General features: G+C 37.6%; 1 pseudogene; it reads left to right on the forward strand.

Annotated features, from left to right (window-relative positions):
* Positions 1-17,754: 17,754 nt before the first annotated feature.
* On the forward strand, positions 17,755-18,506 carry LOC104862200 (annotated as a pseudogene).
* Positions 18,507-19,267: the final 761 nt, after the last annotated feature.

A 19,267-nucleotide genomic window follows, 5' to 3' on the forward strand; every position in this document is an offset into this window, starting at 1 on the left:
TTGATTCACCATCCGTGTTGCTAGGGGCATGTTCTACCGGTGCAATATCATTGCTTACAGGAGACAGTATGGGTCATTGGCTTCATAAGCAGAAAATTGAAACATGCAATCATCTGTGTTCTTTAGATGGCTACTTTAAAATGCAGATCAATATGCATTTTCTGCTCCTCCAGAATATTCTTCCCCTTGCACATGTCTGTCGTTCCTTACTTCAGTCTCTTTTGTGTTTGTATGAAGTCATACCTTGAAGATATTGCAGATTCTCTTCCAGAACACTACAATAAAGCAAATGTCACAAGAAAGCAAGCCACATGAAGTTTTTTATTTTCTGCTGCATTAAAAAAAGCTATGTTTACACTGTACTATAGTCTATTAAGTGCTGACATTATATCTAAAAACACTATTTATATACCCTGATTGCTTTAAAAAAATGCTAATGATTTTGGGGTGTGGTGCTCCACACCTATAATCCCTGCACTCTCTGGGAAGTTGATGGTGGAGGCAGCCCAGCCTGGGCAACCTCATGACTTAGTGAGACTCAGTCTCAAAATTTTTAAAAATGGGTGTGGGGTTAGGAATGTAGCTCAGCGTGAAGGCCCTGAGTCCAATCTCTAGTACCAACGTAATATAAAAATAAAAGCTGGCAATCATCTGAGCCGTTGGAGAAATGATGCTGCCAGACCTGTGGAACACATGCTGCCACAACCTCCATTTTGTAAAAACCATATTATGTGCAAAGGCACCAAAGCAAAGCACACAAAACAAGGATGCCTCTGTAGCACAAATTAGGAAAAGGTACTGGTATCCAAGCTAACGAAAGAAAACTCTGTGCAGAGTGACTAAAAACTATGTTTTTAGTGTTTGTGTATTTGCAGAAATACTTTCAGTAAAGTTTTAAATTTCTTTATTTTTTATTTCATTAAATGGCTTTGCACAACAACAATTTATGTCATGAATTTAACAAATTGTGTAATCAAAAGGAGAATCATTTCTTACCATTCCTAAAGAAATAACTATTGTCTCATCAGGTACTATTGTGTTCTCTCTCATATTATAGGATAATCCTCTCTCTACTGCATATAATTTTGTATACATGCATCTTTGCAAACTATCATTCTATAATTTTTAAAGCAGGACTGGAGTATAGCTCAGTAGTAGAACACTGCATGAAGTCCTAGGTTTGATCTCCAGCACAGAAAGAAAGAAAGAAAGAAAGAAAGAAAGAAAGAAAGAAAGAAAGAAAGAAGTTTTTAAAGCAAGTTTATATATCCATCTTGAAAAAAAAAAAATATATATATATATATATTTATAAGCTTGGAAAAGTACATATCTCACAAGCTTGATTTCCTGGGGCTTATTTTCTAAGAAGACACAAAATAAATGTTACTCATGCTCACCTTATTAGAACAGATGATATGGATTATCTCCAATTTAAAAGTTACTTTAAATTTAGACTTGCCATTTTTTTCATTATTCTAAAAATCAACTTGCTTCCTTATGGCTTTGACAATTTAGTTGTTCCCTATTGACATAGAATTGTTCCTCCAAATGCAATGAGAATAAATTGTGCATTAATGCACATGTCACTATTAATTTTTCCATAGCAATGCTCTATATTCTCTTTGCAACATGGTCTGATGTTTTGTTTCTGGCTGACTTCTCTGTTAGGCAGGCGTCTTCATTTGGCTGCCTGTGATGACTCCTCAGGTTTTCCCTGTGCAGATTTAGTTAATTGCAAAGCCATCACATGAATGGCATAATTTTTCCCCTAAAATTAACATCCTTGCCTTTATGAATCTTAAATCTCATCAGGCAACATGCTAAACAGGAGTCAATTTTGGTATGATCTCTTCACTCTTAATGAACTATAATAATGGTGGGACCCGAGCTGATTCCACCATCTTCTAGAACATATCCATGATATCTAGCAGCATTTTATGGTGAGCAACCTCGCAGTGCTAACACCACCACTCTTACCCTATAGTCTTCTTACTCTGCTATCTGACTTCCACCGGGGTTGTTCACAGGAGGAGCTGCCTGGCTAGCGTGCAAACTTGATGCAGATGCTTTTAATTACCTTTCCTTTTCTTGATATAAAACTAATAGTGTAGAAAATTTGGAAAATATGCAAAGAAGAAAGAGAAAGATTAAAATGACTTGTAATCTTACCCAAGAGAGGGAATTGCCTTTAGTATTTTGAAGCATCTCTAACTTTAAACACACATGTGACTTACTTAGTTGGACCTAAATTGAGTTTTTCTGACTTTGGGTATTTTGACAATTGATTGGGCTGCTGACCCATTGGAGAGGGAACATACATTTGAGATCCTTAGATGTGGGGAGCACCTCTCTCTGGATGGTGTGTTCATTGGGAGGGGAGTACTGGATTCATGCTGTGTTGAGGCCCAGGTGAAAGTAGAGATGAGGAAAAAGATGGTGGAGACAATGGAGTGATGGCTTTTTCTTATTTGACCCTCTGGATAGGGATAAAGTCTTTAGAGAGAGAAATTGGAATAGCAGATGAGTAACTTGCTTTGCAGTGTTTAAATTGAGGGACACAGAGTATGGCTTTGGAGCATCAGTGACACCATGTTGGAGCTGTGGAGGGCACCATTCTCCTTATGGCTGTGGGTCCTGGGACCACTGTGGCATTTCCAGGGACTGAGCCCACTTTGGGCTGGCATGTGTATTTCACTGCTGGACATTGTTAGTTTTCATGTGACTTTACCAATAATAGGCAAGTCATGTAGTGATTGCTCATGATGATCAGTAGAGGGTATATTAGGGTTCCTTAGGGAAGGACCTTTCAAGAGAAGTCTTAGATTCTGCATGTACAGATGGGGAAAAAGACAGAAACTTTGTCTTAGAAATATTAGTGTGACAGCATTTTTATTTGTATGTTGGTGATATTAGGGACATTCCAATTGTAGATCTCTTTGTCTCTTTCAATCATGTGTTCTCTATGCAAATTGGGATGTATTCTGTTTATTCCAATTTTTATCCTATTTTTCACTTGAAAGTACGATTTTCACACACCATTAAGTACCTTTTGAAAAAGGGCTTAAGCTAATAAAGCAGGATCAGAAAAAGGAGACCAATCTTGTTAGTAACTTCTCTGGGCATGAGTAACTCTGCATCACAAAAGTTTAGTATTTTATAAGGAAGATAAAATAAGAAGAGGAAAGGACATGGATAGCTGTGTATTTGAAATTAATTGACTTCATAATGAATGAATATAGTCAGTTGAGTTCTCACTCTATATGCACAGGTATAAAGGAAGAAAAATGATATTTTATACTCCAATTCTAGTTTGGTATATGTGATTTGAACTCCTGGAATATTTAATAATGAAAGAATTAAATGTAATTAAAAGTAGCATGAAGTATGTCACAGGAAAAGTAAGTCACAGGAAAGTGAGTGAGTGATATGGATGAGTGAAATACCACTCCTGGAAGGAACCTTGGGAATCATGTTGCCCAAAATTCTCACATGTACCCCTAAACTGGCACACACACATGTTTTTGAATTTTTTTTCCTGTCTTCTCCCTTTTCCATCAACACTACTACCCAAATTCCCCTGAGTGTAAAGGCTTGTCATAGTAGAGATTCTTCACACATGGAAAAACTCATTTTTTTTTACATCTCTTTTTAAAAATTTTTATTGGTACATTTTAGGTATACTATCATTGGAGAGTTGTACCTTTACATAATTGCTTTTTTTTTTTTTTTTTGTACCAGAGATCGAACTCAGGTCCTTGTACTTGTGAGGCAGGCAGCCCCATGAGTGAGCTAAATCCCCAGTGCTACATAATATATCTTGATTCTTATTTTTCCCCACATCATGCCCTCCCTTCAATCCCTCTGTCCCTTCCTAGTTACAGACATTTTGTTTCCATTTTTTCATGTTAATTCCATTTCCTTTTTTTTCTTTTAATGAGTTTATTGATATGTTTTACATATACAGTACAATTACATTCATTATTGGGATCTTGTACCTTTACATGACAAGTCTTGGTTCTCATTTTTTCCCCTTGTCCCTGCCCTCCCTTCACTCCCTCCTCCCCTCCCCATTTACAAACACTTTATTTCCATTTTTCATTTTGTCATATTTTTTCTTTTCCTTTATTACCTTTCCTTTACCCTGCCCACTTTCCCTACACCTTTAGCCCTTTTCTTCCTATTTCACATTGTCAATTATATCATTAGGATCTTATGTACTTTTATAGTTTGTCACACCAGAGAAACTATTCAGTATTTACACATGTGTGACTTATGTATTTCACTTGAGTATATCCTCAATGTGTATCCATTTTCCTATAAATGAATCTAATTTCTCATTCTTTATGGCTGAGTAGTATTCCATTTTATTAAAAAAAAAACACACATCTTCTTTATCCAGTCTCCAACTGATGGGCAAATGGGCTGTTTCCAAGTTTTAGCTATTACAAACTGTGCCACTATAAACATGGGTGCACATACAACACTGTGGTATGATTCTTTTAGTTCTTTCAGAAAGATACCCAGCAGAGGGATGGGTGGGTCAAATGGAACCTCCAGTCCCAGCTCTTTGAGGTATGTCTATATTGATTTCCACAGTGGTTGCACCAGTCTGCAGTCCCACCAACAATGGAGAAGGGTTCCTTTCTCCCCACAACCCCACCAACATTTGTTTTTGTGTGATTTCTTGATAGCAGCCATTCATTGTGGGGTGAGGTGGAATCTCAGTGCTGTTTTCATCTGCATCTCTCGAATGACCAGTGATGTGCAGCACTTTTTCATATATTTACTTTCTGCTTTTACTTCTTTGTCTGAGAAGTGTCTGTTCATTTCAGATGCCAATTTTTGAATTGGGTCTTCATATTTGGGGGGGCTGGTTGTTTTGAGTTCTTTATATATTTTAGATAGTAGTCCTTTGTCTGAGGCAGCTGGTAAAACTTTTTTTCCCACATTGTAAGTTGTCTCTTAGTTCTGATGATGGTTTCTTTTGCAGTGCAGAAGCTTTTTAATGTGATGAGATCCCAGTATTCTTTCTGCTAGTTCCCGTGCTACTGAGGATTTGTTCATAAAATCTTTTCCTATGCCAATGTTTTCAAGAGTTCTGCCTGACTTATCTTCCAGCAAGTTTATTGTTTCTATATTAATATTTACATCTTTAATCCACTTGGATTTTAACTTAGTGCATGGTGAAAGATAAGGGTCTAGTTTTAATCTGCGGCAGGTTGAAATACAGTTTTTCCAACACCATTTATTAAAGAGGCTATCTTTGTCAAAGATGATGTAGCTGAGTATATCTGGCTTTGTCTTTGTGTCTTCCAATCTGTTCCACTGATTCTCACATCTGTTTCTTTGCCAGTACCATGCTGTTTTTATCATAGTGGCTTTGTAGTATAGTTTCAAATTGGGAATTGTTATACCCACTGCCATGTGTCTGTTGCCTAGGATGGCTTTTGCTATTCGAGGTCTATTCTCATTATTCTAGGTCTCTTCTTGTTCAAAATGAATTTTTGGATTCTTTTTTCTAGTTTTGTGAAATATAGTTTTGCAATTTCAATTGACATTGCATTGAATCCGTATAGCAGTTTTGGTAGTATGGCCATTTTCACTATGTTGATTTTTCCTACCCAGGAGCAGGGGACGTCTTTCCATTTTCTTAAATCCTCCTCAATCTCTTTTTTCAGAGTGCTATAGTTTTCAGTGTAGAGGTCTTTTGCTTCTTTCATTAGCTTGATTCCTAGATACTTCATTTTTTTGGATGCTATTGTGAAAGGAATTATTTCCCTAATTTCTCTCTTAGTGAGCCTGTTATTTATGTACAAGAAGGCTATCAATTTTTGGGTGTTCACCTTGTATCCAGCTACTCTGCTAAAAGTGTCAATTAAGTCTAGAAGTCTTTTGGTGGAGTTTTTTGGGTCTTCAATGTAGAGTATCATATCATCAGCAAATAATGAGTTCAACTTCTTCATTTCCTATCTTTATTGCTTTAATTTCTTTCTCTTGTCTAATTGCTATGGCGAATGTTTCCAGAACTATACTGAAGAGGAGTGGTGATAGTAGGCATCCTTGTCTTGTTCCTGAATTTAACATGAAGGTTTTCAGTTTTTGGCCATTTAATATGATGTTGGCTGTTGGTTTTTCATAGATAGCCTTTATTAAGTTGAGATAGAGACCATCTATTCCAATTTTTTGCAGGGTTTTTATCATAAATGGGTGTTGAATTTGTCAAATGCTTTTTCTGCATCTATTTAGAGGATCATATGATTTTTGTCCTTGACTCTGTTACTATAGTGTATTACATTTATTGACTTACATATGTTGAACCATCTTTGCATCCCTGGAATAAATCTGACTTGGTCAGGATGTATGATTTTCTTGATGATCCTCTGTATTCTGTTTGCTAGTATCTTATTAAGGATTTTTGCATCTATATTCATTAAGGAGATTGGCCTATAGTTCTCTTTTTTAGTTGCATCTTTCCCTGGTTTGGGAATCAAAGTGATACTTGCTTCCAGGAATGAGTTTGGAAGTATTGCTTCCCTTTTAATTTCATTGAAACTTTTGAAGAGTAATGGCAGTAGTTCTTCTCTAAATGTCTTTTAAAATTCAGCTGTTAATCCATTGGGACCTGGGCTTTCCTTTATTGGTAAATTTTTAATTACATTTTCAATTTCACTGATTGTGATTGGGGTATTTAAAATGTTTTTATCTTCAATTTTGGTAATTCATAAGTATCTAAAAATCTGTCCATTTCTTCTGTGTTTTCCATTTTATTAGAGTACAGGTTCTCACAGTAGGTATTGATTGTCCTCTGGATTTCTGTTGGATTTGTTGTGACTTTACCTTTTTCATTCCTTATTGCATGGATCTGAGCCTTTTCTTTCCTTTTATTTTGATAAGGTTAGCTAAGGGTTTATCAATTTTATTTATTCTTTCAAAAAACCAACTGTTCTTTATTTTTTGTATTGCTTTCTTAGTTTCCACTACATTGATTTCTGCTCTTATCTTTATAATTTCCTCTGTTATTCAAGCTTTTGGTTTTTCTTGCTCTTGTTTTTCTAGGAATCTAAGATTCACCATTAGGTTGTTTATTTGAGCTCACTCTGTTTTCCTAGTGTGGGCATTCAGTGCTAATAATTTTCCACATAGAACTGCTTTCATTGTGTCCCATAGATTTCTGTATGCTGTATTGGCATTATCATTTATTTGTAAAAACTGCCTGATTCCTTCTTTAATTTCCTCTGTGATCCATTGATTGTACAGGAGAGTGTTGTTCAATTTCCATGTATTTGTGAAGTTCTGATGGTTTCTTGGGCTATTGATCTCCAGCTTGATTGCACTATGACCTGATAATATACAGGGAATAACTTCTATTCTTTTGCATTTATTCAAACCTGTTCTGTGAGCTAGTATGTGATCTATCTTGGAGAAAGACCCATGTGCAGCCTAAAAGAATGTATATTCTGATTTTGTGGGGTGGAACACTCTATAGAAGGCTATTAAGTCCCTGTTTTCAAAAGCTTGGTTCAATCCTAGTATTTCGTTGTTGATTTTTTGCCAAATTATCTGTCTATTTGTGAAAGTGGGGTGTTTAGATCCCCCACTACAATTGTATTAGTGCTTATTTGGTTTCTCACATTTCTTAATATTTCTTTTATATAGTTGGGGGTGTTAATATTTGGTGCATATATGTTTATGATTGTCATCTCCTGCTCTTGAATTGTTGTCTTTACAAGGATGTAGTGGCCTTCTTTGTCTCTCTTAATGAGTTTTGTTTTGAAATTTACTTTGTCTGTGAATAAGATTGCTACCCCTGCTGTTTTCTGGGCTCCTGACACTTGCAGAATTGTTTTCCATCCTTTCACTTTCAGTCTATGGGCTTCTTTTTGCCCTAGGCATGTTTCTTGTGTACAACCTATTGTTGGATTTTGCTTCTTAAGCTATTCTGCCAGTCTGTTTGTCTTGATTGGTGAGTTGAGGTAATTGACATTGATGGTTACAATTTATATGTACTGATTTATTACTGTTATTTTATTGAATTTTTGTTGACCCATTTTACTTTTTCACCTTCTCCTTTTAGTTTCTTGCCTTGCCTATTTGATTTGCTCTGTTGGGCCTCATGGTGTTGTGACATTCATTGTCTTTTTGTAGGATATTGTTTAGAATTGTTTGTAGTGCTGGTTTGGTATTCATGTAGTTTCTCAGGCATTCTTTGTCATGGAAGTATCTTATTTCCCCATCCATTTTGAAAAAGAGTTTTGTAGGATACATGAGTCTAGGTTGGAGGTTGTTTTCTTTTAGTACTTGAAATATCTCACTCCAGGCACTCCTTGACCTAAGTGTTTGTGTTGAAAAGTCGGCTGTGATTCTAATGGGCTTTCCTTTGCATGTGATTTGTTTCTTTTCTCTTACTGCTTGTAGTATGTTGTTCTTCTGTTGGCTTTCTGTGATCTTGATTATTATATGTCTAGGTGTAGATTTTTTTTTTTATTGTGGCTAGTTGGGATCTTATATGCCTCACTTATCTGAATGTCAAATTCTTCCCTTCTGTTTGGGAAGTTTTCTGTCATTAAATCTGTGAACAGCTTTTTTAAGTCATTTGTATTTTCTCCTGCTACTTTATGGATTCCTATCAGTCTTATGTTATTTTTCTTTGCATCGTCTAGGAGTTGTTGGATTGATTTTTCATGATCCCTACATTTTTAAAAGACCTCTCTTTTCATGGTCACTGACTTTAATCTTATCTTCTATATGTGAGACTCTATCTTCACATTCTTTTATTATGTTGTGTACACTTTTAATAGAGTTTTTAATCTCCTGGGTATCTGTTTGAATCTATTTTATGGATTCCATTTCTTTCCTATGTTGGGCATTTATTGTTTCCATTTCTTTCTTATGCTTGGCCTTCATAGTTTCTATCATGGTCCTGAGCTCATCTATTTTTTATCAGTTTCTGTTCTAGCATTTGAATCATGACTTTCATTTTGCTCACCATCTCTATGGTTATCTGGGAAATTATTTTTGTTTTGAATTTTTCTAAGGCCTGATTGATCTGTTTTGTTACTTCCTGTGCTGTGAGTTCTGAGTGTCCTGTTGGTTCACTATCAGACTTTTCATCCTCTTTTGCCCTATTGTTTGCCATTGGTGAACTGGAAGTCTGTCCTTGCCTCTCTTACAGTCTTGCTTAAGTGTTTTCTCATTTTTATTTTTATTGTTGGGCTGTCCTTGGTTTAATCTCTGGGTTATCACCCAAATCTTCCTGATATAGTTGCACCCTAGCTTCTGGGTCTCTAACAACTCATAGACATTCTCATCTTCATAACATCAGAGAAAACAGCTCATCCAATCAATCACAATCGTTTATCCCAACTGATACAATCAGCAACATAATATGATCAAGCACAACTTGGATACTGACCACCTGTCGTAGTTACTAGTATTACCCTTAAACCATGTGAATTAAATTGAAATCAAAAAGCAGTTTCAAAACATGTCTGCAGTGAACAAACTTTTCAATATAGTATATTTACCATTTAGGATGGGGGCTCAGACAGAGCTAGGATACAAGACCCCTGACCTCAGCTAGTTGATGGCAGAACCCCACGATGCAGACTGACCTTGAGCTGCAAGGCCCAGATTGAGTTCCCTGACCTCCTGAATGGTTGAACTCCACACAGTTCTACTACAGGTTTCACATGCCCTTTCTTTAAAGATGTCCAAAGTTGGGAACTCAGAAAAATACCCTTTATGACCACTTCTGCCTCTGCAGAGTGGGTCCAAAGACTGGCACAATCAGGAGGTCTTAGAGTGTGTGTGTGTGGGGGGCGTCAGGGGAGCCTGCACGGCTACCTTCCTGGTGCTGGAGTGATGGCCTGGCAGGGGATGGCGGGGCTAGCAGGCCCCGGGTCTGGGCCCAAGGAGGCCCTCCTGGCACTGGAGCGATGGCGGCAGTCCAGCACCATTTCTTTCTTTCCTTTTTCCAATCTCTCCCACTTCCCCTTCCTCTATGCACATTTTCTTCCTATTTCACATTATCTATCATGCATTTTGATCCTTATTTACACCTTCAGTTTCTCACACCAGAGAAACTATTCAGTATGTACACATGTGTGCCCTATTTATTTCACTTAAGAGTATCACCTCACTGTGTATACACTTAGTTATAAATGCCTCTAATTTCTCATTCTTTATGGCCAAGTAGTACTCCATTTTGTATTTTTTTAGACCACATTGTCTTTATCCAGTCTCCAGTTAATCGGCAATTGGGCTCTTTCCAGGTTTTAGCTGTTACAACTGTGCCACTATGAAATGGGTACACATATATCACTGTGGTATGATTCTTCTAATTCTTTGGGTAAGTTTCTCAGCAGGGGTATAGATAGGTGAAATGATACCTCTAGGACTAGTTCTTTGAGGTATCTCCATACTAATTTTCACAGTGGTTGTTCCAGTCTACACTCCTACCAACAATGGAGAAGGGTTCATTTTCCCCCACAACCTGGCCAGCATTTGTTATTATTTGATTTCTTGTTAGCAGCCATTCTTTCTGGGGTGAAGTGGAATCTCAGTGTTGTTTTCATTTTCATCTCTTCAATGACCAGTGATGTTAAACATATTTTCATATGTTTATTTGCTATTTCTACTTTGTCTGAGAAATGTCTGTTCATTTCAGATACCCATTTTTGGATTAGATCTTTAAATTGGGGATGTCTGATTTTTTTTAAAGTTCTTTATCTATTCTGGATAGTAGACCTTTGTCTGAGGAATAGCTGGTGAAAATTTTTTCCCACATTGTGGATTGTCTCTTCACACTTTTGCTGGTTTCTTTTCCTGTTCAGAAGCTTTTTAATAAAGATCCCACTTGTTGATTGTTTCTACTGGTTCATGGGCAACTGAGATTTCTTTCATAAAATATTCTCCTCCACCAATATCTTCAAGAGTTCTACCTAAACTCTCTTACAGCTGGTTTAGTGTTTCTGTTTTAATATTTAGATCTTTAATCCATTTTGATTTTAGTTCAGTGCATGGTGAGAGATACAGGTCTAGTTTACTCTTTGACAAATTGCAATACAATTTTCCTAGCATCATTTATTTTATTTAATGGAAATCTAATTCAGGTTGTTGTCCAGCACCATTCATTAAAGAGGCTATCTTTTCTCCAGTGAGAGTGTTTTGGCTCCTTTGTTGAAGATGAGATAGCTGATTGTGTCTGGAGTTGTTTCCACATCTTCTAATCTGTTTCACTGGTCCTTAGGTCTGTTTCTTTGCCAGTGACATGCTGTTTTTATCACAGTAGCTTTGTGGTATAGTTTCAAGTTGGGGAATTGTGATACCTTCTACCTTGTCTTTATTGCCTAGAATTGCTTTTGCTATTCTAGGTCTCTTCTTGTTCTAAATGAAGTTCTGGATAATTTTTAAAAGGTCCATGAAGTATGCTGCTGGTATTTCAATTAGAATTGTATTTAATCCATATAGCAGTTGTAGAAGTATGGTCATTTTCATTATGTTGATTCTTCCTACCAGGAGCAAGGGATGTCTTTCCATTTTCTGAAATCCTCTTTAATCTCTTTTTACAGAGTGCTATAGTTTTCAGAGTGGAGGTCTTTGATTTCTTTCATTAAGTTTATTCTGAGGTATTTCAGTTTTTTGGATGCTACTGTGAAAAGAGTTTTTTGCCCCATTTGTGACTCAGTGAGTCTGTTGTTTGTGTACAGGAAGGCTATTGCTTTTTGTGTGTTGACCTTGTATCTAGCTACTCTACTGAATTTGGTTATTAAGTCTAAAAGACTTTTCATGGAGTTCTTGGGGTCTTCTATATAGAGTATCATGTCACCTTCAAATAATGACAATTTGACTTCTTCCTTTCCTATGTTTATTCCTTTTATTTCTTTCTCTTGTCTAATTTCTGTGGCTAATGTTTCCAGAACTATACTGAAAAGGAGTGGTGATAGTGGGCATCCTTGTCTTGTTGCTGATTTTAATGTGAAGGTTTTCAGTTTTTTGCCATTTAATATTATGTTGGCTGTTGGTTTTTCATAGATGGCTTTTATCAGGTTGAAGTAGAGGCTGTCAATTCCAATTTTTTGTAGTTTTTTAAAACCATTAATGTGTGTTGGATTTTGTCAAACACTTTTTCTGCATCTGTTAAGATGATCATGTGGTTTTTGTCCTTTCCTATATTAATATAGTGTATTACACTTATTGATTTGCACATAATGAACCATCCCTGCATCCCTGGGATGAATTCCACTTGGTCAGGGTGTATGATCTTCTTGATAAACTTCTGCATTCTATTTGCCAGTATCTTATTAAGGATTTCTGCATCTATGTTCATTAGCAAGATTGGCCTGTAGTTCTCTTTCTTGGTTGGGTCTTTCTTGGCTTTTTGGATCAAGGCGATGCTTGCCTCCAGGAATGAATTTGGAAGTACTGCTTTTCTTTCAATTTCAGTGAAGAGTTTAAACAGTAGTGGCAGCAGTTCTCCTCTAAATGTCTTGTATAATTTAGCAGTGAAGCCCTCAGGGACCTGGGTTTTCTTAGTTGATAAGTTTTTAAATATGTTTTCAATTTTGTTGATTGATATTGGGTTGTTTAGAATTTTTAAATCTTCTTCATTCAACTTTGTTAATTCATACATATGTGGAAATCTGTTCATTTCTTCTGTGTTTTCCATCTTATTGTCCTATAGCTTTTCAAACTGGACATTGATGATCCTCTGGATTTATGCTGGGTCCATTGTAATTTCACCCTTTTCATTGCTAATTGCTTGGTTTTGGGTCTTTTCCTTCCTATTTTTGATAAGGTTGGCTAAGGGTTTGTCAATTTTGTTTATTCTTTTGAAGAAGCAACTCTTGGCTTCATTGATTTTTTTTGTAACATTTGTTTCCATTGCATTAATTTCTGATCTGATCTTTATAATTTCCTCCCTTGTATAAGCTTTGGGTTTGTACTGCTCTTCTTTTTTTAGAAGCTTGAGGTTCAGCATCAGGTTGTTTAACTGAACTTGCTCTGTTTTTCTAATATGAGTATTCATTGCCATAATTTCTCTTATAAGACTGCTTTCACTGTGTCCCCTAAATTCTGATACATTTTATTGTCTTTGGCATTTAATTGTAGAAACTGTGTAATTTCTTCTTTGATTTCCTCTGTGACCCATTGGTTATTCAGAGTGTGTTTTTCAATTTCCATGTATTTATGAAATTCTTGTGGTTTCTTTTGCTATTGATCTCCAATTTCATCACACTATTGTCTGATAATGTACAGGAGATAACTTCAATTCCTTTGCACTTGCTCAAATATTTTCTATGAGCAAAACTAAGTGGTCTGTTTTGGAGAATGACCCACATACAGCTGAAAAGAATGTGCATTATGATTTTGTGTGATGGAACACTCTGTAAATATCTGTTAAGTTCATTTGTTCCAGAGTTTGATTGAGTTCTAGTATTTCACTGTTTATTTTCTGTCTAGTGGATCTATTTGTGGCAGTGGGGTATTGAGGACCCCCACTACTGTTATATTTGTGCTTATTTGATTTTTCATGTCCATTAATATTTATTTTATACAGTAGGATACAGTAGTGTTTGGAGCATATATATTTATGATTGTCATCTTTTACTCTTGGATTGGGAAAAACTCATTTATTTATTTATTTTTATTGAGTTTATTGGTACTTTTAAAGTATACAGTACAGTTACATTCATCATTGGGATCTTGCTCCTTTACATGACAGATCTTGATTCTCATTTTTTCCCCATACCCCTTCCTTCCCTTCACTCTTCTCCCTCCCCTATTTATGAAGAACTTGTTTCCATTTTTTCCTTTTATCATATTTTTTCTTTTCCTTTATTTTCTTTCCTTTACCCTTCCCACTTCCCCTACACCTTTAGCCCTTTTCTTCCTATTTCACATTGTCAGTTATACAATTTGAATCTTATTTATACTTTTAGTTTTTCACACCAGAGAAACTGTTTGGTATTTACTCATTTTTAAAAATTGAATAAAGTTTTAGAAATAAAATCAAATGGAACATACTATTATAATCATCTACTTAGTTAATGTTGTCAGGAACATTCTGTGATATTTGTGGACATTCTGAGTTTGGAGGTCCCTGAGGATAGAGGTCACAATGATGGAACTGTGAAAGCCAGGCAGTTGAACTGTTTTGAAGGAAGATGCTGATCAACCAGCTATGATACAGCACCTCTGTTAGTTTTCTAGGGTTGCTGTAATGAAGTACCACAGACTGCTGACATAAAACAATAGAAATATATTCTCTTACACTTCTGGATAACAGAAATCTGAAGCCAAAGTGTCAGCAAGGCCCTGCTCCTTTTGGGGTTCTGGGTAGAATCTTGGCTCTTGCTAGCTGCTGATGGCTCAAGGCAATTCTTGGCATTCCTTGGCCTGTGGTTTCATCACACTATTCTGTGTCTCCATATTTACATGGACAGTTCTTCCCTAAATGTCTTTCTCTTCTCTTCTTCTTATAAGGACACAAGTTGTAGTGGATTAAGGGCCCAACTTCAGTGTGACCTCAATCTGACTAATAGCATTTGTAGTGACTCTTTTTCCCAATAAGGTCACATTCTGGTATACTGGGGATCAGGACTTCAACATGTCTAATGGGGGACAGCATACAAACCATAACTGTACCTTATTCATCATTATCTTTAAACCTTGACAATAGATTATTCCATTTAATTTCTTCTGTATTTCTCATCAATTCCTGTTCTTCCCCATCACCTACATGAGTTCCTGCTTTTCTTCTTTCTTTGATCCTTGATTCCTGGTTCTAACAATAAAAGGCCACAGAGGCTTCAGTTTGGGCCTATTGTTGTAGATTTTTCTCACACTGAGGATTCTTGGGTAATAGTAGTCACTCTGAGCCCTCTTAGAGTATGGATTGGACATCTTTCATTTCTTTGTGCAGGTCCAGGGTCTTGAACTGTAACAGGTCAGACACTCTACTAGGAGATGAAAATGTGGCAGGGAATAAAACATAAAAATTCTGTTTTATATGAAACATACATTCCATTGGAAAGTCTGCCACTAAACAAGATGATCAGATGAGTGGTATATAGTCAGGGATAGGCACTATAGGAAAAAATTAGGAATAGGAAGTATTAGTGTAAGAGACAGTAATTTTAGGTAGGAAATGCATTTGGGTAAAGACCTGAAGAAGGTGAGGGACTTATCCATCTGAGAGAAGAGGACACAGGTAGAGGACTGTGCAGTGTAGACCCCTTAAGCAGAAGTAAAGGCCAGGGAGAGGGAGCTGACCAAGAGAGGGGGAGAATACCAGAGAGCCTAGCAAGGCTTTGGTGGCTTTTATTGGACTTTTATTCTGAGAACTTTGGGATATTATCCTAGGGAGTGGACTAAAAGACTCACTGTGACAAAGGGCAGGGGAATGAGAGCACCCAAGTCGGAAAGTAGAAGGCAACAAAGGCATAGACTTTATTCATTTGGATGCAGGTTGACTAAGAGTAACAAGAGGCAGGTTAGGAATGATCAAGTTTTAGCAGAATGACAAAAAATACCTAGTTAAGTGCCGGAAAATGGGAAGAGATGCCTCATATCCTAGGATTGAGATCAGAGGAAATAATGGGGGCCAAGGTAATGGCTGTAGAGGCAGAAATGAGAGTAGAGAAAAGAAGCAGGAGGGGGAGTTTAGCAAAGGTAAAGCTGGGGAAGCATATCAGGTCTGAAGCATCTGTCAAGACCCAGCGTGGCAAGAGCTGTAAACTCTGGTGACTGAGGGCCAGATATCACCAGGTGGTCTCAGTGAAGCAAAAAGGGAAAAGGGTTAAAAACTCCCCAAAGAGGGCCACCCACCACCTGGGTTTCAGCACCAGATGTGACAAACAGCGGAGGAGTGAGACCACCTGAGCAGGCTAGTGGAAGGCAATGAGGCACAGACTATTCACCTGGGTGCAGGCTGACTGAGGGTGACAAGAGGCCATCAGTGATGAAAAAGAAAAAACAGGGAGCTTTATAGGGGATTGGGGAAGGGATCTGGCATGTCTGTCATATGCAGGGGTTGGAAAAAATATTTGTGGTTGGGGTCAAGGCAGATGTATGGATGTTATCAGGTAACATGGCATCGGGAAGATGTTGTGCTGTACTTTCTGTTCTATCTGCTTGGAGACAGCACAGTTTGTGTTGGAAGACAGCACAACCTGCATCTGTGGCACGTTATGTTGAGGGCTGCAGTTTTAACTGTAGCTTGGAATCAAACAACATATTGATTAACCATGGCATAGCCAGATCAAGCCTGACAGTCATGTGGTTTGATATGATTTCACTAGGATCACTCTGGCTGCTCTGGGAGGTATAGGGCAAAAGCACATAGGCCAGTGGGGATACAACAGCAGTGACAAGAACAGAGATGATGGTGACTTGCGCTATGGTGGTAACGGTTGAGGTGATGAGATGTGCTTGGATTCTGGGTACTTTTTGAATACACAGTCAAAAAGAACTTCATAACTAATTGGATATGTGGTCTGAGAAAAAGTGGAAGGCAAGGATAAACTTGAAGATTTTTGGTTTGAGCCACTGGAAGGATGTAACTGAAAACATCCAGGTTAGGGATTGCTAATCTTTGGATCCAGAATGGTCCTCAAAGGCCAATGTATTAAAGGCTTAGTCTCTAGCCTGTGACATTATTTAGAGGTAGTGGAAGCTTTAAGAGATGGGGCCTCATGGGAAGTCTTCCAGTTAAGGAGAAACTGGCACCTCCGGAGCTTTCCTTCTCTCCTTTGCTTCACTACCATGAGGTGAACAGCTTTTCTGCACTACACAGTCTCTGCTATGATGTGCTGCTTCATCTCAGGTCCAACAGCGATGAGACTAACCAACCATGGATGGAACCCTCTGACACCACGAGCCAAAAGAAGACTTCTCCTCCCATTAGTTGAGTACCTGAAATTTTGTTATAGTATTAGGAAACAAACTGACATAGTGTCAAAGCAGATTGTTTTCAGGCATTATTAAGAGCTCAGTTTTGTACATGTTGAAACTGATATGAGAGTAGGGGTAGGGGAAAGGAAAAAAGGGAAAAGAAAAAATAAGACAAAAGGAGAAAAATGCAAGCAAAGTCTTTGTAAATAGGAAAGGGTGGTGGTGGGGAGGGAGGCTAGGGGAATGGGGAAAAAATAACCAAGATAAGTCATGTAAAGATCCCAATGATGAATGTAACTGCATTGTATACCTGTAAAAATATATTTTAAAAAAGAAATTCTCTCTCAATTGCCAGACAGAGCAAATATTCCATAAATATGTGATGAATTAATAGTAAGTTTTATAGAAGAAGAGCTATAAGATGAAAATATTTCTTCTTATAGTCCTTCATTGCATTTGGAACTGTTCACATAGTTGTGTTAATAGCAGAAATTTCATGATTTTAAATCACCATATCCCTTTGCATGCTGAGCACAACTATATTAGTACAATTTGGCAAGTATTTATTAGAACTAATCATTTGCCTTATTCACAGTATTATATTTCTACTATGCTCTTTTGACGATTTAAGCAAGTTTCAAGAGCCTATTAATTGAATGTTTGATCTCAAATGGGACCCATATGGAAGAGTAGAGAATCTAGGCTATATGCTGCCCTAGAGGGAGCCATATAGAGCACCTCCATTGCGACCCCAGGCTCTGCACTGACCCCGCCCAGGCACGGGATGACCAGGCTGCTGTAATGGGTGAGGAAAAGTCGGGGTTGAATCCCTGCTGCTCTGGGGCTGCTGTCCCTGAAGAAATGAGTGGCGGCTTGACTCCAAGTAAGATCACAGCTTCCGTGTCCAACTTGCCCTTCTCCCTGACAAACAACGACTTATACCGGATATTTTCAAAGTACGGCAAAGTTCTGAAGGTTACTGTAATGAAAGACAAAGATACGAGGAAGAGCAAAGGGGTTGTTGGGTGAGGGATTTAGCTCAGTGGTTCCCTCGCCTGCCTCACAAGTGTGAGGACCCAGTTTGATCCCCAGTACCAACAACGACGACAACAACAAAAAAGAGTAAAAGGAGTTGCATTTATATTATTTTTGGATAAAGACTGAACAAAACTGCTCTAGAGCCATAAACAACAAACAGTTGTTTGGTAGAGTGATAAAGGCAAGCAAGCACTGCTATTGCCAGTGAGAGGGAGAGCAGCTGAATTCATCCGAAGGAGGAACTACTTTGATAAATCCAAGGGTTGTGAAAGTGAGGAAAGCGGACACTTAAGTTACGCCTGTCCGAAAAATATCCTAGAGAACGTGAGCCTCCAAAGAAGAAAAAGAAAACTGCCAAACCAGAAGAAATTGAGGACGTAGCAGAAAATGAAGACGAAGAGGAAGACCCCGCTCTCCACAGTCTCAGCCAAGCCATCGCGGCCCAGAAAGCCAAGACCGAAGAACAGAACAAATGGAAAGGCAGTGCAAGGGGCCCCTCAACATCAGAGGATTCACGGTGCCTGAGGATAAGAAAGAGCACATACTTCAGTGAGGAGGAAGAGTTCGGTGATTAGAGTTGTATAATATAGATGTCAGGAAAATAAAAACCATCTGCAGTACAAATTATTTGCTTATACGAACATTTAATATAAATATTTTTACCATAAAATAGCGTCTAAAAAATAATAAAAATAATTTTTAAAAGTAAAAGGAAAAAGAAAATCTAGGCTAAAAATCTGGCAAATAAATGTGAGTCATCTAGATTTGACTTAGTGGAGAAAATGTAGTTATATAGATAAGTCATGTTCAGAATGAGCATGCTGGATAATTCCTTTTAAAACAAAGTTGTCAGAAAAGTATCGGGAGCAATTCTAAATGATCTTGGGGGAAAATCATTTCATGATTAAATCATGATTACGGCCTGTGTACAGGCCAGCTACAGCATGTTGAGATTTAACTTCGATTTGGCCTCAGGTCACAGCTAAAACCTCTATGGTCCACAATGCTGTCTTGCTCCAGGGCAGGATTACAGCAGCTGGAGACATCCGGGGAAGAGCCAAATCTTTACCTGCGTAGTTCCTCCTCGTTTTAGGATCATAGCAGCCCTCTGAGTCATTTGCTACTTTTGTTTCTGCTGATGTTCTGACTAAAGTTGTCAGGCCAAAGCTCAGCTTCTTCTCTAAGTCTCATTTTTCTGTTTATATATTAACTAATATGTCTTGTCCTGTCGTGGCTTGCAGGAGACTAGGACCTGATGCAGAGGTTCTAGTAACGTCACCCTTCCCGGCTACTTACAAACATCTAAAAGAAATGCTGAGTCAACATGAAAATTCCC

The sequence above is a fragment of the Fukomys damarensis genome, unplaced genomic scaffold (genome assembly GCF_012274545.1).
Source record: "Fukomys damarensis isolate Sample0158 unplaced genomic scaffold, DMR_v1.0_HiC HiC_scaffold_38, whole genome shotgun sequence".
In the NCBI taxonomy this organism is placed as follows: domain Eukaryota; kingdom Metazoa; phylum Chordata; class Mammalia; order Rodentia; family Bathyergidae; genus Fukomys; species Fukomys damarensis.